Raw genomic sequence first — 25,281 nt, forward strand, 5'->3', positions numbered from 1 at the left:
ACAAATAAGCAATGCAAAACAATTTTCTCTTGTTTCTGAAATTAACAAATATATTGAGGTTTAATTGGCAACAGTTTATATCAAGAGCAATTTTGAAAATAATATAACGTGTTCTTACTTTTTTTTTGTATGCTTTTTTCAAACTGATGTTATGAAACTTTGAATTTGTTGTAGTAGGAAAAACGGCAGTTTCTATATTGCTGTTTTCTTGCCTTAGAAAAAAATGGCAAACATGTCTATCATCCTGTTCAGTTCAGAAGAGACAGTGAAATCTGGATACAGTGAAAACTCATTATTTTTGAGGAAGCAAGCATAGTTTTCATAACTCCAGACTAGTACCTAGTTTAAAAGTAAATGTTACATTTACAGAAAAATGTTCTGATTACTGCCTGGATTTTAAGAAACTGCATTTGTTGAATCTCTTGAAGTCAACTGCAATTTCAGCCCAGTGGGTGGATTTAGGTATGTGCATTACTCATAGCATTATGTGTCATTTTTCTTGCTTTCCAAGCCATTTCCAGACATTTCTCTTGGATAGTAACCTTTGTTTTTGCCAGCTCCAACACTTGTCTTTTTCCTAACTGGTCCATAAGATGGAAGTGATTTGGCAGTCAAGGTTGGTGCTAAATACAATTGTCTGTTTTCTAAGCAGGCTGTGTTTTATTTTATTTTTTTTTTATCAAATTTTTCTCTACATAGAAAATTTGGCTGTTCCTGATATTAATACTGTTCAAAAGATTATTTACAACAATTAAATTTACAACAATTAAATTCATATGTAAGCATATAGTCATAATATACTTTTTGTAGCTGGACTGTCTATTGGACAATAGAAGAAAAGACAGATGAGGAATGTTGTTGCTGAATTAGAGGTGCAACACACTGAACCTCAAAATCAGGCCTGTAGTGGAAGTGGCCATATCAGGTGTAGTTTTTATAACACTCACAAAAGACAAGAGCATGCAGAAGGGGTAGGAGCAGGTGCAAACTCAGAATGCAAAACCAGAAATGAGAACTGAGCTTTTGTTACTCTCAGCATGCAGCCCCAAGGACTAACCTCCCCTGCCCCAGAAAGAGCTGGAACCCCAAAAATGTCTCTAAAATGTGTCCTAAGGCACTAGAGCAGTCATTGAATCTTCCCTGGCTCCAAACCTAAAAGCTCAGTACAGCTCTGGCTATCCTAAACACTTTTCTTACAGAAATTACAGGTTTCTTCCTAAGGTTATAATTCATATACCAAAGAAAGACGTGAGATACCTACAAATCAAGCTCTAAATACATAATCTTAAAATTTATATATATATTTCTTAAGCAAAAGAGGGAAACAGATCTTATCAAGTGATTTTTTATTTATTTATTTATTTATTTTATTTAAGCATGTTACGATGTTCTTTATTAAAGCAATTTCTCTAAACCTCCACAAGAGTATGAGAAAATGATATTTTTAAGTAACTCCATGCAGGGTGCATTCATTTCAGCTGCTATCAAAAATATGTGAATTCTGGACAGCACCATCAGTACGTTAATCTTTTCCCACTAGAGTCAGAGTATAGACACAAGTAACATATGCCTTCACTGTGTTAAGAAATGTTGAAATGTTGGTCCAAAATAGTATATAACTGGTGCATCAGGTTTTTTTTGTGTTTTTTTTTTTTGGTTTTGACATTGTTAAAAAGGATTCCCCCCTCTCTTGAACACATTGCAGAAAAAATGTTCACACAGAACAGAGTGTTTGATTACTCCACTGATCTGGATAGAAGATGATAACAACAGGATAGAAGATATTGTTAGTTTGACCCCTTATCTTTGTTGGAAATTTCACTAGATAGTTGTTCTCATATCTTTGTAATGATCAGGTATCAAATATATGCTCTTATCTAATCTTGGCTGCTTTTGGGTGGATAAAATGGACAGCATACAGAGAAGAAGCAAGGCTTCATTCAGAGGAAAAAAAAAAGGCAAAGCAATGCTCTATCAAATCCACATATCACAAGGCAGACATTTTTGGGGAAGTTTGTTGTGATGAAAAATAGGTTTCATACTTTAAGACTTTATTCAGATGTGTATTACATGAGAGATGAAGTGAATAAAATAAATTTAATTCCCCTTTTCCAAGAAAAAATTTCTCTTCATAAAATGATTATTCCTATCCGTTCATCCCTAACAGAACTGGAATTCCCAGAGGTTAACAATATATACATTTAATAGTACATTCTTGTTCTATTAAAAGCTAATTTCCTGGTCCTGTAAGTCATATAGATTATAAGGTGTCCGATGAGAACATGCCAAAATCAGAATTGCCTCTCTGGACCTTTTCTGGAGACCAAGATTTTCCTGATCTTTCTGCAGAATGGGGACTAGATATTGAAGTAGATTTGGCCTCCACAGGAAGCTGATTCCTACATTTCCATGATAACAGAAGATACTCAGGTAGTCCTTAGACCTGCTCCCAGGTATTAGTCACTCAGGAGTGCAAAGAGATGGCAAATACCCACAAAGTTCTTCCCTTGTACTAATAGGCAACTATGCAATTCCTATACTGTTTTGGTTGTTACTTTTCTAAATAGCATCTAAGAAGCAGTTAGCCCATAGAGAAAGAGATCAGTTTAAGCATACATAATTTTATCTTTCTTTCATTACATCGATTATGTGTGTGGTTATGTGGTTTTTCACACATAAAAACACACACTGTAAAGTTTCCTAACCTGGGGCACTTACATGTCTTCTTATTGGCTTGTACAGAGTTGCCTAAATGCAACTGGCTTGGGGCAGCTGGACATGTAAGAAATGACAAATTGGCTGTGTCTTTCTGTACCTGCAAGCAATGGAGTGCTGATGAGCAATTGCAGGGGCCCTGCAGGATAAGGTTTTGTGGACTGCACAAGCATGGAAAGAGGGAGACCAATCTCTCCTTTAGCACGAGTCAAATTAGCACCCAGGATATGGGAAAAAAGTTTAATCCTTCCCTTTATCTTGTTTAAAAGCAGATCCCCGCTTCCTCATGTAATACTCAAACTACCTGTATATAACTCACAGGAGGGGAACAAAGAACAAAGTAATGCATGACTTGACAGGAGGCTGGAAGGAGGGGAGGATGTGTGCTTTGCTGACAATTTAACATTAGAGAACCTAAGTGGAAAGCTGTTATCTTGTCTGTGAACCTGCCGTGAAGGGTGACATGAATTGGCAGGCAGATCACAGCTATTTGCTAAACAAATAAAAATGCTAAAACTCAGGAATAAGTTGCCTAGTTTTTATAGAAGTACATGTTGAAATGGCTAAATATCTTTTAGTTCTCTACCCTCATTGCCTTTAATTGGCCTTTTCTGAAACTCTACAAGGGCTTGCTTTACCTTGTATCTCTACAGTTATCTCTCTTTCCCTATTTTTTCCAAGAACCTCTCTGAAGGTTTGGCAGTTACACCTCTGCAGAGTGCAGTGTTGCTGCCTCCTTTCTCCCTCCCTCCTTTCTGCTTTACCTCCACCACTCCTCCCTCCTTTCAACACCTGCACATGTCCACTTCTCTCCACTCCATTTCCTTCTGTCTTTCCAAGCTTTTGTCAGTTTTTGTTCCTGTTCAATATCTTTATTCTTGATCCTTCCCAGGTTATTGTTCCTAAATAATACTATCTCTCTTTGAAGGCCTTTGACTCCCATCAGGAATTTCCCACAGTGTTTGGATGAAGAGGAGGACCGGAGAGAGCCCCTTGTTTCTCTCAATGCCTCTTACCCTAATGGACCTGGCAGCAAAAAATTACTATTACAGGAAAAATCCTGATCAAGTGCTGCAATATGGTGCTCATTTTGAACACGAGCAGTATAATTAGTTAGGAGGAGGTGAGAGAGGGGACAGCATGGAAAGTGGAAATGAACTGTCAGGTGCTTTAACATCTCGTCTTAATTTCTAACAGGTGTCTTTGTGCACACTAGGATTTTAGAAGCTTGTTGCAGAGCGAAACTTGGATTTGGGAGATATTTCTTGGGGGCTTCCCTACATTAAAAAGAGCCATATTACATAAATAAATAAATAAATAAAATAATAATATAAATGAATAAACTAATAAAAAGCCACCTATACTAGCACGTCATACCCAAAAAATACTAACTTAAAATGTCCTGGAATTAGCAATTTGTGCCACTCCTGACTACAGTTGGCTTAATGCAATGTGACTGATTTCATTCCCTACATTGCAGTGCTGCATGGCTTCTGGTTAGGGACACAGTTCAGCTGAGAATGAAATGGTGAATCAGGTGATGTGGGCATCTGTTTATCTAGTCATTTTTTTGGTGACAGGAAACCAGTTGAAAGCGAGCCCAGGAAGAGATTCCAAGCAACCATAAGTGAGCCATAAGAGAGCATGACAATGTGCATATGAACTCTGTGCTACAGTCTGGTGGTTTATAGCTAAATATCTCCCTGGATATTTTACCTGCACTTAGTTTTGCAATGAATAAAAATCCGTATATAAAGGTAACTAGGTGTCAACTTCATTTCCACTTAAGACTGTCTATTGATTAAAAACTACTTTATATTAACAAGGAAAAAAAAAAATAAAAATAAAAAAAGAGCATAAGCCCAAGACATGCACTGTCAGTCCCCATAGATTTAAATTTAATTAAATGAGGAAACTACTGCACTTTTTTAATTCACACTGAAGATTCCCAGAGCCATGCCATGAATGGTATTCAGTTTTTGCAAGTCAAGAGCTCAGCTTGGAATATTGTTTTATCATTAATGCTGCCAATCATTCATTCCCCATTAGGTCTAGTATAAAATGCCACGCTACTGCAATGAAAATACAAGGCCTTGGCCCCATGCTAAATGTGTCCTGAGGATGCAGCCTATGTAATCACACCAGCTTATCCATTTATTAGCACAGTAAACCAGTCGGTTCAGACGTGAAATTTGGCACTGAGATGATACTATTTTGAGAGGTGTTGAGCACCTGCTGCTGGCTGCAATCACACTTTTAATTTCCATAACATCTAAAGTGGTGTTTCCTCCCTTTAAAACTAGACCCATGGCTCTGTGAAGTCCTCCCAATGTGCTACCTGCCCTTCCCTCTCTGCTGGTGTCTGCATTCCCCAGGCAACATGGAAAAATTCCACACATACACCCAGTAAATCTGAAGTTTTTCCCATGAGAAACAACTGGCCATTTCTTCCTAACCTCTGCAAATAATTTGCTGTCTTTTGAAGTACGGAATTATTCATCTGACATTTTATCTTGTCTGTCTCCAAGCACCATCAAGTCAAATATAACATCTTTTAGCCACATTTTCTTTCTTTCTTTTCTATTTTTTTTTTTTTTTTTTTTGAATTTCAGCTTTAATATTTGTAGGTTTTCTGTTCTCAAAAATAAATTAGAAAATAAATGAGCCTGCAGACAAAGTTGAGAATACACCATATGATAGCAGTAATGTACAAAGATGAGCATGAAAATGTCATCAGCATCATTGTCAGATATGTTTTTGTAAATACATATATATATTTATTTATATATTCTTTTTTCAGAAAACTAGTTTATAGTGCTGAGGAGAAAAATAAAAAGAGGACAAGGAGATGATAAAGCAGAAAAGGCAGGGGACTCGGATCTGCACAAACACACCTTACGAGCACCTTTGACTGTTCCAAACAGGGTGTTGCTTTTGAAATCACTGAATTTCTTTAACTGGACTGGTGTGTGTGAGGAGCCATCCTTCCATGCAAATGTTGTGACTTTCTGGGACTAAAGGCCAAAGCAAGTGGTCATGAATTTTAATATAAACAAAACAAGATCTATCCTTTTTTTAATATCTCTCTTCACTGTGTTGTGTGTGGTAAGGGGAGACAGAGCAAAGTAGCCAAGGATTAGCTGCAGCATTCTGGTATGTATGTTTTCATCTCAAGCTGAATCTTATCCTCCATGCTCTGAAGCGATCACATTTACAACAAAGAGACCTGAGAGACTGAGACCAAACAAGCACCCAGAGCACAGCTATTCCACAACACCTATGACAGGAAACTAAAACGAAACAAGATTAGCCCTTCTGTGTCTTCAGGGTCTTCGAATTTGCTGAAGTATATGCTTCGACTTCAAAAATAATCTTTATTAATATTATTTTCAAAGCATTGGACACATACTATTCTGAATTCTGGTGAAGTAGCCAAGCTTTTCTGTCTCTGTTTTGTTACTTGGGCAGGAGCACAGGGGAGGCAGAGCTCACTCCTTGCTCTGCAGCACTGTATTGACAGACCTTCGGCTGGAGCGTGGTAGCTCTAGCTCCATACCAATTAGCCTCAGCAAATATTCAGGCCAAGGTGACCTGTCAGAGGAGTTCAAAAAGGAGTCTTACAAAGCAGCATCTGCAGGAGGTAACAACCTCCATATTTTTTTTGCAACTTTTCTGGCTTGTGAAAGAAGTCAAAGAAGTAAATACATTTCTAGCACAGTTATTTTGAAGGAGAGCTGATTTTGCAGGGTGCCTCCCATCCCCAAATCTTTACTTTTGAAGATATTTCTGCTAACTAATGATGCTGATGCACCAAAAATGCCATCTGCCATTTCTGAACTGACACCTGCCCTATATATAATTTTGAGCATCTCATATGGTAATGCCAGACAGACATTCAAGCTTTTAATCTCCACCATCCATCTCTCTCTCTCTCAATCCTACTCCAACATTGCATCTCTTCTTGTTCGATATTCTTGTACATACATCTCTATATAGCTGTGGTAACATCTAGAGATATGCTCTGGGAATTTCAAATGTGGAATCTATGAATATTTTTGGGAAAGAGCATAACTCGTATTGCTTCACAGCTTCACTTTAAATTCTGCTAGACAGGAAGTACCTTCAATTTATTTTATCACTGTAATTTAAGAGGACATATATTATTCTTATTTAAACCCAAAAGTCTGGATGAATAACTACACTTTTAGGTATATTTGCTCTAAAATAAAAGGAATCATATGACTGGTTTTGTTACCTGCAGTATAATCGTACTGAAACCCTTAAATTGTAATAAATATATTACACTTTCTTGTAATACATTGAAAAAAAAATGTTGCTATGGGGAAAAAAAAAAAAAAAAAAAAAAACAACTTTTTTTGTCACCAAAAAGTGATTGAATTAATGCTTGACCCTTTTGAGCTGAAAATACTCATTCCAACCTGCAGTTCTACTACAAATGATAGCCTGTGACAACAGACAAGTTAACTTGTTAAGTCCTTCTCACAATCTTCCACCTACACATCTTCACAAATTATTATTTTGGTCCAAATTCCACATGACAAAATCCACATGCTCTGGAAGAATACCACTTTGGCTCAGCTTCTGCCTGGAATGAAGTTTTTGTTTACAGCCATGCTACCTTGTAGAGCACTTGCTCACTCTGCTGCACCTAGTGTGTATGTGCTGGAAAAGCCACTCGAGTGATTTGTAACAAGCTCAGCTGAATGCGTCCCTGCCACATAGCACTGCGGGATGAAGGAGGCTCTCAGCAAAGCCCAGCGCAGCAGCAGTTTGATTACTCTTCTGCAAAAGGACCACTCAAGAGCACAAAGCTCTCTGCTGTCATGACTCAGTGCGAGCATAACAGCCCCATTTCTTAATGGCTGCTTTTTCAGTCTCCACTTGAAATATCTGTACTGTATCTTAATAGCTAAAAGTTAAGATTATCTATCCCCTGCCCCCAGCTCCTCTCTATCACCTTCCTTTCAAATTTATATTTTTGTTACCAAAATCAGTACAAGTAAAAAATTATCCTTGTTTCTGCATTCTCCATTGTTGGTGTCAGCACACCAGACTTTCTCGCAGGGAAATGCCCAGCACACACACCCAGGAAGGGGCTGGATGACTCCCAGGTGTGTGGGCAATGTGGGGATGCCAGGAGTGAGGATGCACAGCAGCCTTCGTTGGCCACAGTTCTGGCTGCCCACTTTTCAGGGAATTATGTTTAGAGCTTCCTAGATACTTAAAGTTTTGGACCTGAAATATCAAAATGAGTTTTGGTTTTAAAAAGGCCCCAAAAGTGAATTTAAATTCTCCTGCCCCAAACTTCCTTGGAGGGGATTATTGCAGGTCTGTGAAAATTATGCATTTAAAGTTGGAGGGGGGTTATCTGTTGTGTTGTAATTTTGTATTTTGTTCATCAGCAATGCTATAGAGAATATAAATAAGTCTAATGATAAAAAATCATTATAAAACAAACATACAGTGCCTGCTCTTAAATTACTTTTGCTGCTCACTTCTGACACAAATAATGGGCAAAATGCAATGATCTTGCATAAATTATTTCCATTTTAATGGACAGCAGTTGCCAACAGGAAAATATTTATCATAGAATCCTAGGATGGTTTGAATTGGAAGGGACCTTAACAATCGACTAATTCCAACCCCTCTGCCATGATCAGGGACACCTTCCACTAGACCAGGCTGCTCAATTTGCTATTTACATCTTTGCTTGTTCTATCCACTTCTTTTGATGATTGCAAATATCATCTCAAAACAACAACTAATCAAAATCTTTTGGGAAGCTACAAATCGAGAGATTTTTGTGGCCCAGGGGAAGGATGAGATACTTGAACTCTAACATCTCTCAGTCGATATGGAAGTGTGACATTAGTGTAATGCTGAATTGATAAAAATTATATCCATTCAGTTCAGCAATCCAAACTATTTTAGTTCCAATTAAGCAACATAGAAAATGTAGAAAACTGGAGGAAAAAACATTGACAAAAAATACTGATTAGCTCAATTAAAAAGGCCAGGATGAAAAAGCTCAACTACACAAGGCCAGAATAGAAAGTTGAACCTATATTTGAAAAAGACAAGAACTGTGGAATAAAATAAGACTTACTTTTATTTATTTTGTGTTTCACTTTTCTATCTTAACTTAAAATGTTTTAATTATGAAGTCTAGGAAGTATTACCAACTAGAGGTTCCATTTTACTTGCCAATTATTTAGTTCCTTTTCAGGAAAAATAAATAAATAAATAAATAAATAAATCCTTGGTCCTTGATCTCTCATTTTCTCTATTGAGAAACTATGTAATCACTTTATAAAATGGAGCAACTGTTCTTTTATCCTTTCATTATATCAGCTGATCCACTGTGCCAAGAGGTCAATAGAACCATTAGTCAAAATGCTGTGCAAATGAGGAAATTGGTCTGTATTACAAATCCCTTTGACTACTGGTGCAGTCTGGCAATAGCCAACCAAGATAATCTGTCATGTTAGGGCAGACTAATCTGTTTCAGTATTAAATATTTTTTCTGTTTGTTTTTCTCTTCATTGATGCAGTTTTTACCCAATGGAAAGTGGCATGAGGCATCCAGGAGGAGCTGATGTGACTCATGATGTGCCCCTGTGGTCTCAGTTGTCCTTTGAAGGAACAAGGGAAAGACAAATAAAGAGTATCTTGCTGGATCTGTCTGTCAAAATCTCTACAGCACATCTAAAGAAAGCCACATTTTGTTGATAATTAGCTAATGGTATTTCAAGGTGATCCTTATCCAGCCTCCGTTAATATTACATTAACTTACTCTGGAAATTGGATTTAATGCAAATATGCTGCTTGAAAATAAGTGTAAGGAACAGAACAAAGACTGCCATTGAAAGGACTGATCGCTCTTTCCGAATGCTTTTCATCATGTACTTTTTGTATTGATTTTTTTTTTTTTGATAGATTTTTTGGAAATATGGGTTAGTGTTCAGCCATAGTATCTTGTGCCACAGTGTATACAATGAATAAAATCCAGCCATGAAAATAAGAGCTATGAGGAAATATATGTAATGCCATAATAGCAACATCTTGCTCCCTTTATCAACTGAACAGTATTCTTCACAGAGAAACCAATAATTCTTTTTAAGATTATTTTAAGGCCTTGACCAAATCTTGATCTTAATCTTCTCCTTTATGGATTAGAGCTTGCTGAGTTCCAAATTCAGAGCAGCTTTGCTGAAAAGTGACTACTATATAAATAAATTCAAATGCTGTTATGGGTATTTTTTTTTATTAACTTTACCAAAGTCCAACTGGAAAAGGTTTTTATAGGACTAGTTGTGGAAAATTTTGTTCAGTTTTCAATTAAGATCTATAAATTTTAGCCTCACATTGATACTTCAAATGAAAATATTCCAATTGTTTGATCACCTGTGCTGGCTGCTCATTTTGTATGCCCTTTGAAAAACATTTCACAACAGTGTAGCTTTGAAACAGGATGCTTACTCTGGTCGTCTGAAACGCAAAATTAAAGAAACAGAAAGAAGTGATATCCTACTCTGGATTTATTTTTAAGCATCTGTTTCTATTTTTATTTAAATTCAATTTTCCACACTTTTCTTATTGTATGTCATTGATTTTGTTTCATAGCATAATCTCTCATTTCTTCAGCATTTCTGGCTGACGTAATGCAGGAAGTTTGTTGCGTCTAGCTTACAAGTATTTACTGGCACTTGTATTGGAAATGAAAGTCCAGACTGGTTTCTGTGTCAGGAGTAGCATTTTTATTAGTTTATTTAATCTGCCATTGAAGGAAGTGTAGTCTGTTTGCTGCCAGTCTGCCACCCTTATTCCCTGAGTACATTTCAATGGAGGTGAGGTATGTTTAGAGGTCCAAGGGAATCAATAACCACACACCCACAGACTTTCATCTCTTGACCATTTTTGAAAGCTGGCTCTTAACCAAAATCATGACAGTTTGACAGCTGTTTGGTCATTTATACAAACTGAATTGGTGGCCTCTATCCAGGTGCTTGTGCAAGTAGGCAACTGCATCCAAATATTCAGATTGAATTAGTACCTGTATTCAGAAATCTCAGCAGAGCTGTCAAGACTGAATGTTATGGAGATTTGTCTCAGGTATCCCCCAGTGCCTTGCTAGCACTTACCTGGGCCTTGCTGGCCTTCACGAATAACTTTCCAAGTCTTTCCACGTCTTTCAGGACTGCCCATCTTCCAAAAATCTTTTCAACTGTCTTTTTCAGAGAAAAGTAAGACAGTGATGACAGCCTTCCTCATGATCAAGGACCAAGACACCATCTTCTTGTTCTACAACTCATCTAGCTTTTTTGTGCCTTAATCCCCTAGCTCTAAAATTCAGAGGAGATGGGAGCACTGGCAATACAGTCCCACTACACTGACACTTTATAAGGTCTTTCTTGTTCTAGTGCCACGGAAACCCCTCTGGGTTTCAAGGCTGGTGAATTGAACAGGAGACCATTTCACCATAGCTACATTACGGGGTATTCCTCAAAAGCAGTGACCCCTGAAATGTTTCTGTTGGCACTTTCTCTTAATTCTCAAACTATGACATTATTTTCCATAACATGTGCAAGCATGCACACCAAATGTTATTTAATTAAACATTTATAGCATACTAATTTAACAGTACTGTTGGAGCAATGTTCTTGGCAATGATCCAGTTCCTTCATTGGAATAAACTAGGCAGCCTTCAGCTTCATAGTTTATTCACTTGGGGACTGTGTTACTGCCTCATAAAACAGTGTGATAGTACTATTATCACTTAATTATACTGCAAGCTTTTCAGACTTCCGTGTCTGCCTTTCTGCATCAACCACAGCATATTTCTCTGAACCTCAGAATGTGCAGGAAATATAAATAGGGCTGTTCGAGCATTCATGTATCTCAGGAAGCTGCTCTGCACATGCTTGGAGATTTATCAATATATTCTACTCATATATGATAAATTACTACTTTGAACAAACCAATGAATATATTCCTAATATAATTAATTCTAACACCTAATTCTGAGCTGCCACCTGTAATTTCTTATGTAAAAAAAATCCCAACAACTGAAATGGACTACTTATCTTGTAATGAGTATTCACTGAGAAAGAAAAAAAGAGAAAGAAAGAAAGAAATATTGAAATTTAAACTGCATTATCATTATCACTAATTGTCGGTAACAACTATAGGTATTTTTCAATAATAAAAATATCTAAATGTCATACACAGCCTCGGTTTATTCTGTTTGTGTTGAGGCACTTGTTAAAGTGAGGAAATGTTACTCCCCTCCCCTTTCTCTCTACCTCCTCCCCCCCCCCCCAAAAAAAAAAAAAAAGCTAAATTAAAATATTATTAACATTTCTTAAATCCTGGTTAAATCCTGGCTATTTTAGGTAAGCTTAAGCCACAATTTTGCACAAATTCAACCAGCATAAAGTATAGGATTATTTATTTTATGTCTTATTACTATATACTTGCTACTTATTAAATATAGTCACATGTTGTTTTTTTTAAAATCTTCATGCTTATTAAATTAATACTCAGAATGCAATCTGAGCTAGGTTTCTATTAAACTGAAAGGGTATTTTCAAAGGCTATTAAAATGTAAGGATATTAAGTAAAGCAAATCTCTCTACAGATTGACAAAATTGGTAGAAATTATGAATACTTAATTTCCCTTGAAACAGGTTTGGATATGAGAGCATCTTATTAATGCAACTAAATAAAGATTCAAAGAATTACATTTAAAAGTTTTAAATAAAGTGACTTGTCCAGTAGTTTAATAACATTAGTAACCTAACTCTTTCGGGTCACTCCTTTTTATGCTGTTCACTGTTCACCATTTGAAGTGGCTGCAGATAGTCATCCCCTGTGTGCCGGTGTTGCACAACCAGCTGTCTATGGCCAGCTCTCTGGCAAATGGAAATTTTTATTAGAAATAGAATTTACAGTGTGACACAGGAACACTTCAATAAATTCTTTTTGGAGCTTTGCTAAGCATCCGCATCCCAAATATGAAGCCCACGGCAATGTGAGAAATGTGAAAATTGTGCTGATTCTTTAACCTAAAGATATGTTGTTATTAATATGCTTATGTTAAAATAAATATATAATGTAAAATTGAGTGTTGTAGATTTTATCATTTTTCATTTTGAAAGAGAGTAAGACTGAATTTAGTTGTCTTTTCTAAAACTAAATTTATTAGGCCATAAACTCTTATAATTACTTATTTAACATCCAAAAACATAAAACAAAATCTAATTTGTTGTGTAGAGAGATAATTAAATCATATGTTCCTTTGTGTGTCTAAAATGAATTTAGTTTATGACCAATGCAATTTTTAATTATTAGAGATGTGAGTTAAAGTGATTTAAGCACACTATACCATTACAATTTCTATAGTATGACAACATTCTTAATATTAGCCCATTCATAATTTTCTTTGAAATCTTTGATTTTATTCAGTTGTTTTCTCAGACAATAGAGCATGTGAGCAATTTACTATTATGGGGCTAAACATCCGTTTTATATTAACTTCTTTAATGATGTGCACACCAGTTAAATGTAATATTTAGAATGTAAAATAGTGTTATTTATGTGATATTAAGTGTCTACTTAACATTTAAATTCTGTCTTCAAGTGAGTTGAAAAATGAACAAATAAACTTCATTTTATTTTGAACATTAGACATACAGGTCTTCATGTCTTTTCTTGGCTAATGGACAGAGATTAAATAATGGTGTCACACCAAAAACAATGAACATGAAGTTCTCTTGTCTCTAGGAGAACTTTCTTCTCTAGGAGAAGGAAGTGAAGATTAAGTGCTTTGTACCTCCAGAAATAGAAGTTCCCTCCTGAGATGCTGTGAGAACTGGGCATCAGTTAGCCTTGCACAATTAGTCTCTAGTAAATTATAATCTTTCTCTTCCACCATTTTCTGCCATTCAGATTCCAGTTTTCTTATTCACAACTGAGAAAGAAAGAAGTCTCTTTGCTGAAACCTGGGACTTGCCCAGGAGTGAGCACAGAACAAAAGCCCCATTAGTCCCCACACAGTCCATGGCCCAGTACTGGGATGGGACACCCATAGACTTCTAACGACTGTGGATCCAGACCCTAAAAATGGCATAGAAAGGATACCCATGAAGTAGACTCGTGGCTATGGATCTCTCAGAGCTGTTTCCTCTCAAACTTACTGTTCCTAGTGTGTCAAGTCAATCAAAGTGTACCTCAAAGAAGGATGATTATGGTTGTGAAAGAGCAAATTTCTTGTGAACCACATCACCACATCGTCTTTGCTGGTAATGGGCTAAAAGCTGCACCAAGAACTACAGCTCCCTGCATTTCTTTTTTCTGTTTTAGTTTTTGTTCAGAATTTCTTACCTGCCTAGGATTTGCTTTAGCCCGTTTACCTGTAGGAGCAATTTTTCTAATCACCATTTTCTAATTTGTTTTATTTCTGCTTATCTTTGTACGATCAAGTAATATAACCATCCTTCTTATACAAATGGTGGTGACGAGGTTTTTTGGTGTATTATTACATATTACAATTACAATTAAATATTTATGACCTCTGCTGCATGATGCATGGTAGAGGAGTACAGGGAGGTATGATGACAGGGGTGTCAGAAGAAGGGACTATGACCTGCTTCCCATACAGTAAATTCTGGCATACAGAGAAGCTGTAGTCTACTAATGAAGGAGCATGGTGTGCAGTATATCATACGTGCAGCTTTCTGACACACTGTGATGTCTCGGCCTTGGTCTGGTAAGTAGGGAAAAGGTGCAGCTTTGGCTGTGCCCCGCTATGAAATCTGGGGCAAGAGGCTTTGATGGTAATTACTGATGCTTTGGCCAGCTGCTTTTTCACAACAGAAACAGTAAAAATAAATAAAAATAAATATAAAAAAAATAAAATAAAAATATATATAAAAAAAAAAAACATAAAAATAATAAAAATAAAAATAAATAAAAATAAAAATGCTGAACTACAAACTTCAGCAAAAGAGTAAAGTTCAGCTGCTGCATATTCAAAGCCCATCTCTGAGTAAGCCTTCTTCCATTGACACACACCCTTCCTGCATACCAAATGCTGGTGCATATTTATATATTCACAAACCATGCCCAATATTTCAGCATTCACAATTATTTACTATGCACAGGTATGCAGTCAAAATTCAGGTGGCATCTAATTTCACATACTCTAAATTCATCTCCAGACCGTATTATTATACTCCAAGCACCTGCAGAATCATAAGGTATTTCAGAACTGGGGATTTTATCTTCATTTATTCCTCAGCCTCTGTACTGCAGTTCTTGCAGCATTATGCAATGCACAGCCAAATTTATCTCCTGGTACATATTGGTTAAGCTTATATACCTATAAGCACAAATAGCCTATCACAATGTTAGTTCTAGTAAGGGGATATAGACAGGAAACACAACTCAAAAGATACATGTATAAGGAGGTTTGTGTTTGATCTTTATTTTATTTTAAACCAGCAAAAAATTTTGCTTCTTTGGGGCTTTCCAAAGAAAGTGACAGATGAGTTACTGGGCCTCAGACAAGCCAATGCCAAGAGCACACTTGGCAGAATTTATGAAATGTCTCCCAAATTCATCTTTACAGGAAAATGACCATTTAGCTGGAGTGAAACAGCCCACTCTGTTCACTACTATGATATATATATATTTCTTTTATCCTTTTGTGCATTAAATATAGGAACATGAATGGTTTTTCTCTTCATGAAGTGCATGATTATTATACTTTATTTAAAGAAATCAAGAGGCATAAAAATAACTGTGAATGACTACGAGTTATTCTCTTGTGCACTCCTGACACTTGAGTTCTCATCACACATCACTCACAGTACTAGTCTAATTTTAAAAATCAAAGCTATGGTAAGAAGTGTTCTTTGAAGGTTAACCTGAATGCAAAGTCTGAATGCAAATCTAAAAAACTGCCATAAATAAATATGGCTTCTTTCAGTGGTGGGATAAATACAACATGCTTCCTTAGACTGAATTAAAAGTCCTAGGTAAGTTCTAATCTGATTATTTGTTCCTACGATGGGAATTTTTTATGACATTTTTTGTGTCTGTAACAGAGGATCTTGTATTCATTCTGTAACTGGATTTATTTTGAAGAGAAATTCAGGTTGAAAAAAAAATAAAAAATAAAAACAAATAAAAACACACAAGATATCTAGTGACAAACACATAAAATAAATAATTGCAGATAAGACTGGGAAGGGCATAGGTGTACTTCAGAATAGCACTTATTTCCATATAGTGGGATGTGCATGTTTCTGATGAGAAAATTCAGTAATTATTTTTAGATAAAATGCACAAAAGAAAAAGAAAAAAAGAAAAAAAGCAAATGCTTTATAAGAAAATATGCAGATAAACAGATAAACAGGGAGAATGTAATCTCGACAGAATAATTTCTGGAAGAAATGCATGCAGCTAATGTTGCATACACCATATGCTTCTTACCATTGAAGAGAATGCACCAAAAATATGTGTGGAAGATACATAAGTACCCATGTAAACTTGAAAATATCTTCTTTTAAGATTGAAATGATAATAAAAATAAATACCTTTGTACTTGCGGAAGTTTTGTGACAAATGCAAGACTGAAAAAATATAAAACAGTAATCAATAAATAAAGCTGTAATAAAAAATTACAGTTTTGCAATTGGAACATATAATTTCTTCTTAGCCACCAATCTAATAGTCTAAATAACTCCTATTAATCCTATCCAGACAATGGTTTAGGCCTTATCTTGTAAATGATCACAAAATGCTTGTATTATTTGTTATATATCAGATTTAGTCTATAATTCCTTGAGATAAAATTCTGTTGTTTATTTAAAACATTGCCAAACCTGTTGCTGTAGTGCCATGGTCAGATTCATAGGGTTACATACCTTCTCTTTCATCTGTAATTGGAGTACTTACTTGCTGTATTTTTTAGCAGGGAAATAATCATTTCTATAAGGAAACTATAAGGAATAAAATGTGTATGTTAACACTTCATGGCATATTTAGTACTGTTTTTCAACTCTTATCACATAGTAATTAGTTATCATTTTGATGGTATTTTATTTCCATAGCTAGACAGAATTCTTTATCTGTGAGTTAGCATTATTTTGACAGGTAGCAAATTACAGTATGTTTTAATATTAAATGTCATAATATTTAAGTCATGCTTGTAGCACCTGCATCACATAAAAAGTTTATTATAAATATGTTTCAGTGCAAACAAGCAAAATAGTTTATTTCTCAAAAGCTGTGTCTAAAAGTGAACTTCAATGAAGAAAAATAGATTACAGGCAAAGGCCATCTCTAAAGTGTTCACATAATTATCCATTTAAATAAAGATATCACTTACATGCTTTGCTCAAACAAACATCATGTCTTTTTTCCTACCCACATTTCTATAATTCCAAAGTTTTCCCTGTCCAGTGTCAGGTATTACAGCTGCTATTTTTGTAGTTTTAGAGACTGTTCAAAATGAAGACTGTTGGGTGAAAGATATCTACAAAATAAAATATAAGCCAGACAGCTGCTATAAATGTGTATGGAAGAAAATGGAGCCCCTTTCCTTTGCACCATGTAAGGACCTAGCATTTTGTTCTCTTGGCAAGACATCAAAAAATTTCCTTCCTGTGACTCATCTGCAACCTGCAAGAGGAATGTCTCAGAAACACGTGCCTTCTTCCAAATATTCACGTCTCACTCTTATATAAATAAAACTTCCCATAAAAGAAAAGTTATGTCTTGGGGAGTAATGCATATTCAAAATAAATGTATCTCTGAAATTTTTTTTAGAAAAGTAAAACTAGCCAAAGAGCCACTCTATAATTTGTTGCAAAAATTAACCTTTTATTTAAGATTATGGACTTTGATCTACAGCCGTTACTTACATGAATAACTTCTCTGTGAGTGAGCACCACAATGGCATTTCACAGGGTTTTACTAAGTAAAAGCAGTTGAGCTGAAACCTAGCTGTAAGAAACATGTTCTTTTAAATTAAAATGTGTTTTTATAGGGGAAGAATAGCCAATAAATTCCAATTAAAGTTAATTCTTTCAAAAACTCGAATGTCTGTTGTAATAAAAGCTTCAATGAAAATAAAAAGTACCAAGTACTTGAGGGTTCAAATGCTAGGTATATTTCCAGATAACTAGGCAATCCATACCAAGATATGTCTGAGGAAGATTGTATTTTTCTAATCTTTCCAGAAGCCTTCTCCAAAATGGGCAAGAGACTTGAAATCAGGCTGTTCTGCCAGGCATCCAAACAAATTATCCTGATCTTGATTATGCAGATTTTCCTGGACTCAAAGAAAATATTTACTCCTTGAAGAAAAAAAAAAAAAAAAAAAAAAAAAGAAAAAAAAAGTTGTGCATTATAACATTATATCAGATTTCAGCCCTGGTTAGAGGTTTCATATAAGTTTGGACATTTAAAGGACAGGGAAATACTATTTACATGCCATCACCTAATAGTTCAATTTTTCCAAACTAATTGCTGAAGGTTTCAGATTATATTTTTTTCCAAGACAACTTGTTTTTCCACTCTCTAGAACCTGTTAGTTGATTCTAATAAACTTTGGATTAGATTAGTTCATGGTTTGTGGCCTTGGATTGAGAAGGAGCAGTACTTGCTAGAACCTTCCCCCCACAGTAGAAAGTATCCTACAGCACTAGAGTAGCCTGAAAGGGAAATCTCCTCTCTGCGGGTGATGACATTCAAAACCCATCTATTTGTGCTGGGAAATCAGGATTTTTCTCCTTTACAAACACAGCAGTATGGCCCATGCTCCTGCAATTTTTCTTCCTGTAATTTCTTTCCCATATGCAGATGGTTCAGGTTACAGATGGGTGCTGGAGAGTGAGGCTGAACAGGACAGCTGTTGCTTCATATCACTCTTGCTATGATCCTTCATGTTTGTCATTTTTATGTCAATGTCTATTTGGTTTGTTTGGTTTGGGTTTTTTAAACATTTTGTTCAGTGGAAAAACAAGGAGGAAGGGAGGGCTGGCCAGCTGGCAAATGAGACAGAGCTTGAGAGAGAGAGGAAAGAATCGGGGCAATCACACTCTACTGAATTTTAATGGTGGGTTGGAGATTTTGTGGTTATATACTTAAGTAGTTAGCAATAAATCCGAGTAGGGTGATGTATGTAATGCCAAATTTAAGCTAACATTTTACATTCATACTCTTTCTTTTCATCTTTTGAATTGTTTACTATTCTCAAAACACAGACCAAAGCAATCACCGAAACAATTACAGAGAACATGAAATGTGTGGGTGTGTGTTATGTTGAGTGGTGGGGAGAGGTACAAATGTTCTTACAGAGGAGAATTTGGTCTAAAGAAGCACTATGGATTTAGCGTGGTATGGTTTTGAAAACAAAGAAGGGCAGCCCTACATAACCAATATCACTGTGGAGAATTTTAAAATCAAATACCTATGTCCTAAGAATAATTTAATACCTGTACAGTGTACAGGACTGAAATAACCATGTCTCAAAGCTCATCCAAGTTATTAAACTTCATCTTCTTTCTTCTGTATAGTTCCTCTGACAAGACATGGTTTGATACTGATAAGCTGGAATTTTTTTTCTGGACTTGTCCAAAACAAGTGAATGTCAATGGGAAAACTTTCGTCTATGGTGTTGGGGAAGTCAGAATATGATGTAAGATAAAATTCAAGGCTTGATTTTGGGATCCTTAGAGAGTACACAATTTACCCAAACAAACCATCTCCTTCAATTAGTAAAGACTGAGTGAAAACAGCAAACATTCTCTGATATACTCTTTCAAGGCTGCTTTAGACTGGGAGTGCAACTAACATTACTGCCATGGGTAACTGTGATATGGCTGTTTTTTATGAAACTGAGATTTAATCCTTATTGGCAGAGAAGTTTTGGGGGCTGAAAAATATTCTTTTAAGGATGGATTTCCTTTATATTTACTAATGTGAAAAAAAATAAAATAATTTTACTATGGACTATGTTGCATCAGCTTGTGTACATGATGCCTACTTTGTGGGAGTCCCAAAAAGTATGGTTCTACTTTTCATAGGCAGCTTCTCATTCACAATTAGTCACAGGCACAGACATTATCCAACCAACTGCCCTCAAAGGTACAGTAAACAGATAGCTAAACCCAAGTTTTCTATGTTCAAATTAAAAAATGTTAGGAAAACAAAGAAAAAAATAAACAAAGAAAAAAAATAAAGAAAGAAAGAAGAAAGAATTCAATGCAAAAAATAAAACTGTATGCAGATATCAGGACCAGATTATGCCTTCTCTTTCTCTCTCTCTTTTTTTTTTTTTTCCTCATCAATTAGTACCACTTATTTTAATGGGATTGGTTTCTAGAGGGCTACTGCTGGTAGGGAAGTAAGATTCAGGAAGACAGCTCTGTGTGAACAATAACCCAAGCACCCATTTAACTTTAAGGACTACTTTAGGGCCCTAGAAGTTAATAGCTTTAAGCATTTGGTCAAAGTTAAGTATATGCTTAAAGGTTTCCTTGAATTACAAATCAAACCTTTGAACTTCAGTTTTGCTTACACTGGGTATTATTTTGGTGTTAGATTCATTTTAGGAAGATAGGAAAGTAACAGTCATTCAAAATGATATCTTTTTTCAATTAAATGTTACCCATACAGTATATGCAGCACATCACCAATAAACATTTTTCTTCTTAATGTATATTTGACTGTATAAAACCCATTAAATGGAACTAAGCATACAGCTGTTTCAATTAGATTTTCTGGTTCTCTAATTCAAGCAAAAGAGCTTGAAGTTAAAAGAAAAATATATAACATCTTATTATCGACCTTAGTTTTCTATCAGTTTTAACTATGTTTTTGGTTGAGGCTTAGTTTTTACTTTGTGTAACATGATGACTTATCATGAGAAGTCTCCACTTCATCCAGAATTTCACCTGGGGCACCTGTGCACCTTTTCTGGCAACACTACATGACCTGGTGAATTAGGACGAATTTGGTGGCAGGGTCCCATTCAGAGACCTGACACCAGTGGATGTTTTCCATTCACTGCCAGCACAGGGCTGTAGAAAATGGCATGGAGAAGCTACCAGTTGTCATAGATAATAAGATACAGATAATTTATCCTTACTCAACAGCAGTTAAAGCAAAATAAGCAAGAAAGCTTCATAAATCTTTGCATTGGCTGAGTCCCAGAAGGCAGCTCAGCACCACCCAGGTGGGACTGGGGAGAAGATCAGGGAAGAAAAAGTGCAAGAACACGTAGGTTGAGATAAGGACAGTTCACTAGGTAAAACAAAAGCTGAGTGCATGTGCAAAGCAGAATCAGGAACCTATTTGTTGCTCCTATTGGCAGGCAGGTGTCCAGCCACTCCCAGGAAAGCAGGGTTTATACTTGTAAACAACAGGTTTTCCTCATAATGCAGAGCACTGTAATATGGAGAATCATTGAGGCCAATTTCTGTTTTAAAACCTGCTAAATTAGAAATGTGTCCACAAAATTAAATTTATCTCTGCAAGTCAAACCTAGATATTAGCAGGAAGTCAGACTTCAATTATCTCTAACTACAACCTTTCCAAGTCCCTATAATAACAGTTGTGTTATCTCATATTAATATTAGATATGTATTGTTATTCTAATAACTAATTATAGGACTCATAATGCTAATGATGGCAATTTAGTTTGTAAACCCATCTGTTCACTTTACCAGAGTTGTTTATTTTCTTTCCTGCTTTCAAAATACTCTTGATTTGTAATTAATCATGCATTTTGACTTTTTTAATTAGGGATTTGCAGGTTTGGGGGAAATAAAATAGAAGGAATGAACAGCAACTGGGATGGTATTGCAAAGAGCAAACAGCTGGATTTCTGTGCCAAATCAATGTGATTTCAAGTGACCATTGGAAGAGTTGAGTAACTTCTGTCATAAAGAATTAGTTGACATTTTGCAATTATAAAGTATTATTGGAGAAGACTGGACAAATATTTCTGCTCTTTACATATGCAATTCTGAAGTAGTCTATGAGTATGTTATATACCGCATTTTCATTTCTGCAGAATTGACATTCATACTTATTGGCAGTGCCTGATGACTTGGGCCATTCCTTTGCAGGCTGGACCTGCTGAAACACTGCACAGGGAAGTGATCTAGGAAAGGCAAAATGTAGTCCATTGAAGATCCTAAAGTGCTGAAACATATTTTGTGTAATAAGTAAGTGTAGGTGCTCATGTATTTCCTTGTCTATTGTTCTCCAAAATTCTGTATTCTGCTATGACTCCTATCCGTGACAGATCAAGTATTTGCTCTTTTTTTTTTTTTTTGTCTTGTGGAAGCTTATTTTCACAATTTCTTATAGGACAAAATTATAATTTTTAAAGATGTTCAGAGCCTAACATTCTCATTTTCTCTTACACTCCTGTTCATTAGCTGTATGTTGAGGAACAGAAGAATAATATAAGCACTTTTTAGAAAACTGAAGTTACAGAGAAGTAGAAAGCTAGAAGGGCAGATGAAGGTCTTCCCTAAGTCCCACCTCAGGGAAATTAAAGTTTTCCTTTCAGTGTGTATTTGCAACTGCAGTCCCAGACTTTCCTGAAGAAAGGTCAGCATTTAGTTCAGTACTCTTTGGTCACTTGTATAATACTGCCCAAAATATCATAATGAGGTCACCCAAGAAAAAATATTGTTTCTCTGCATTGATACTTGATTCTTCAATTAATGTGAAGCACCATTTCTCAGGAATCAAGAAGATAAAATAGGACAAATTCAAATCATGGCACAAAACATTTATGGTGTCTCCATTGGAGTCAGGCTTTCAGCCATTGTAGACAAAAGACTCCTTTAAACTTAAAGATTGACACAAAGTCTGTTGTTAATGTCTTTAAAGTTTTGTCCCTTTCACTTGGGATCTTTAAACTTAAAATTACCTTTTTTGCTGTTGTATTTCTTGGGTTTAATATTCAGAAGGCAAAGGTGGCTAAAACAATTAGCTGTCTGATGGAGAAAGTTTCCATTGAACTCCAAGAATAATTAGGTTATTCTATCTTGGATGCATTTTGGTATCCCATATGAGCATTGAAATAAATTGAAGGTAATGGAAACATTCAGTTTCTATGGTTTTATGCATTTTACTTGTATATTATTTGTAAAGCTGTAATGCGATTTGAAATCTTCTTTTTGATACCATTTTTTCTCTTTAGTATATGTTTTCCCTACTTCTCAATAAGTGACAAGTTAAGTATTCTCAAATTTAATTCTCTTCTCAGTGGAAAAGAAAAGCAACAGGATCTGTATTAAGGCTTTTTGTTTGTTTTGGTTTGTTTTGGGTTTATATTTCTTTTCCTATTTATGTTCTTCTCATTTGCTAGTTTCTACAGGTTTTATAAACTAATATTTTTTATTCTCTGTTTTCTACAGTGTGCAGCTATTCCTGTAAAGACCAAGAATTTCACCCATATAAATAAAGTCTCAATCTATATTTTTGTTCTGTTAAATTTTAAATGTATAAGTATTTATCTGATTAATTGAAATTCACCACCTGCAATAGAAGACATGAGAGTGCTGTTTTTCATGGCCTTTTTATACAACAGCCACTGTGTTATGCTAAGTTTGAGTTTTGTGTGGTGGCTTTTATTGTTTCTTTCTTGACAGCAGAATATGTACTGCTGATCATGATGCAAAAAAAAATTAGTAAGAAAAAAATGATTTTTTTTTTTTAATTAAAGAAGGCAAGATGCATACCCTTTGTTCCGTTTTTTTTTGTTGTTTGTTTGTTTGTTTGTTTGTTTGCTTTTTTGTTGTTAGACAACGTTATGATCAGAAATGTTTGCTTTTGTCTGAGAACTGGATTGAGACCTTAGTCTACATTCCTTTGTTTCAGCATAGGATCAAAGCAATAGGTTTTCTATTTGCTACAGATCTTTTATCCATGGTGCAATGTGAAACATCAAACAAATCTCATTTGTTTTCAGCTAACACATACATAAAGAGACCAAGCCGTTGTAATTACATGCACGTAATCAAACTGAATTCATTTGGAGTTTTGTCTGCACAAGTAAAGCACATTTGTACCTGCAATGTTCACAACTAATGCCTGATTATATATACTGATGAGTGTTGGCTATGACACGTTAAACACCGTTAGGACAGATGTTTTTATTTTATGAACATTTTTCAGTACCAAACACCCAGCCCAAGTTGCTGCACTGGGTGGTGAAGGAAGCATGTTTTATTTATTTAGCTGTCTTTGCTATGAACAGCTTTCCACAGAAACATCATCTATTGTTTGGTTCTACTCCTCTGACTATCTGTGCTGCTAATCAGGATTTCCAAATGCTAAGTGTTAACACACAAAGCTTGGAGTTGAGAAATTCTGACTGTCATCACCAAGGGATTAAACACAGATTTATTCAGGTAACACAACAAATATTACTCTATGAGGTTTAAAACAAGTCATGCATCTAAATTATCAGACCTTCCCTGCATAGCAAAACAACCTTCTTGTGCACTGCCTTATAGATTGCATTGTTGGCCAAAATACTTCATTGTAACTTTTTTCTTTTTTTTTTTCTTTTTTTTTTTTTCCCAGTCTTTTAAAAATATATGCATTGAAATGATATTATCGATATAAATTTAAAAAGATATTATTTTGGTAAGTTACCAAATTACCAGGAGCAAATTAGCTCCTGGTGTACCCCTAGCCTTCTCACTGGCAGGGCAGCACAAGAAGCAGGAAAATCCTTGGCTCTGTAGCTCTGAGCATTGCTCAGCAACAACTAAACTGTTAGTGTATTATTGGCATTATTTTCATCCTAAATCCAAAACACAGCACCATACCAGCCACTGAAGAAAATTAACTTTATACAAACCAAAACCAGGACACAATTGCCAAAGAGTGTGTGATATCTGAAGAGATGGCGAGCCACTGGGTGAGCATCAGAAGTTCTGGAGCAAATGTACCAGGACACCACATCAACTGATTTTTGGCTTCCAAGAAAACAGAAAAAAAAAAAAAAAAACAAAACAAAAAAAAAAAACAGTATAAGTGCTGTATTGCTGACAGGTAAGCTATGCATATTGCACCCTTTACAGCCTATTCTTGCCTGGGTGACTTTCCTAATTTTGAAGCCCCAGAGCTTCAAAACAGTGAACACTTCAATTGCATATAAGAGATGATCAGCTTTTTGAACAATTTATAGCTAAGGTAACAAGTTCTGAAATACACAGCTCATTTAATTTTGAAAAAAGGGTCTAGTTTAATTATTTATGCTGTATAAATCATGAGATTCTAACAGTCCGAAACATTATGATATTAAATCTTTGCAAAGAGACAGGAGGTGAACGGAGAAACTCTTTTGTGTGAGTTATAAAGAGTGAGGATTAGCAAAATGTGGATTAGTAAGGGTCTGCTGCACTCAATACAGAATTTAGGCAGAATTATTTGCTGTTAGTATTACTTGCTTTCAGCTTATTAAAATTAACTCTACGGGTTAGTAAATAATAGAAAATGTATTTGATG

At 35.5% G+C, this 25,281-nt stretch overlaps 1 long non-coding RNA gene across 1 annotated transcript; it reads right to left on the minus strand.

Annotated features, from left to right (window-relative positions):
- Positions 1 to 17,601: 17,601 nt before the first annotated feature.
- On the minus strand, positions 17,602 to 24,749 carry LOC137861350 (uncharacterized). Its single transcript, XR_011099557.1, has 2 exons — positions 24,632 to 24,749; positions 17,602 to 18,098 (listed from the first exon to the last, which is right to left on the minus strand). It is a non-coding gene; the product is annotated as an uncharacterized lncRNA (long non-coding RNA).
- Between the last annotated feature and the right edge of the window lie 532 nt (positions 24,750 to 25,281).

Source organism: Anas acuta, chromosome 9 (genome assembly GCF_963932015.1).
Source record: "Anas acuta chromosome 9, bAnaAcu1.1, whole genome shotgun sequence".
In the NCBI taxonomy this organism is placed as follows: Eukaryota; Metazoa; Chordata; class Aves; order Anseriformes; family Anatidae; genus Anas; species Anas acuta.